The sequence below is a fragment of the Ctenocephalides felis genome, unplaced genomic scaffold, assembly GCF_003426905.1.
Source record: "Ctenocephalides felis isolate EL2017-DRISC unplaced genomic scaffold, ASM342690v1 CF-g0.4_SCAFFOLD_01604, whole genome shotgun sequence".
In the NCBI taxonomy this organism is placed as follows: Eukaryota; Metazoa; Arthropoda; class Insecta; order Siphonaptera; family Pulicidae; genus Ctenocephalides; species Ctenocephalides felis.
In genome coordinates this window covers 7,948,061-7,949,257 of record NW_020537758.1, presented here as the reverse complement: position 1 = coordinate 7,949,257, position 1,197 = coordinate 7,948,061, and positions in this window count along the sequence as shown.

Genomic DNA, 1,197 nt, shown 5'->3' with positions numbered 1-1,197 from the left:
TTGGGATCCAACGTTTTGCTGATAAAAGTGGTGGTTATTTAGATCAAATTTAATTCTCAAACTCAGGAATTCTAACTTGGTCAATTTTGAACCACCAGCCTTCAAAAAATCTACGTGTTAAAATTTAACACTGCCTTAAAGTTAAAGTGACAAATACTGCCTAACTAGTGAATCTAAGTTCTTGTGCAACTACTGCCTATATAGTGAAATTTGTTATCAATTTGACGATTTTCAGTCTTCATCTGACTTTTACTGTTTTTGTTCAATTTACCCCAACAGCACTGGCTAATTCAACCCCGAACGATCGCTCTAGGGCGGCCACATACACCGAAAGGGTGCAAATCGACGAATTTATGCATACGCTGATTAAAAATTGGTGCCAACAGAATTTGGGAACGGGGTTCCAGAATAGAAGACACAGCTTAAGACAAGGTAAGGGAAATAAGGGTGTAACATCTGATTTTTTTTTACTGTGCTCCAATTTGCATGAAATTTTGTTTAAAAGTGAAAATATGCAGTTATTTTTATTTTTAATTTTTATTTCAAATTTGGGCCGGATCTTTTCATGCATAATAAAACAAATTTCACAGAAATTTTTACAAAGACGCCGTTTAAGAGTATTTTTTGGTGTACAACTTTGCTTCCGCCGCTTTTTCCAAAGTTCGTATTAAAAAAACGGCGGAAGCAAAGTTGTATATCAATATTATTTAGTGTACAACTTTGCTTCCGCCAGTTTTTTTCCAAAGTCCAGGTCGAAAAACGGTGGAAGCAAAGTTGTACACGTAAAATGAAAATCTTGAATGAAACTTAAAATTTAACCACAATTACTAACTAAATAACTAATGAATTTGTTTATGCATAATAAAACAAAATTAACAGAAATTTTTAAACTAGTCATTAAAGATGTTATTTAAGTATATTTTTCGGCGTACAACTTTGCTGCCGCCGCTTTTTCCAAAATTCGTATTGAAAAAATCGGCGGAAGCAAAGTTGTATACTAAATATTTTTTGGTGTACAACTTTGCTTCCGCCGTTTTTTTCTGAAATTCGAGGTTTAAAAAACGGCGAGAGCAAAGTTGTACATCTGATATGAAAATTTGATAAGTTTTTCCCTAAATGAAATTTAAAATTTAAACAGACGGGTAGAAGAGCTTTTATAATTTTCTGATCTATTGATATTTTTTTATAGTCAGTAAG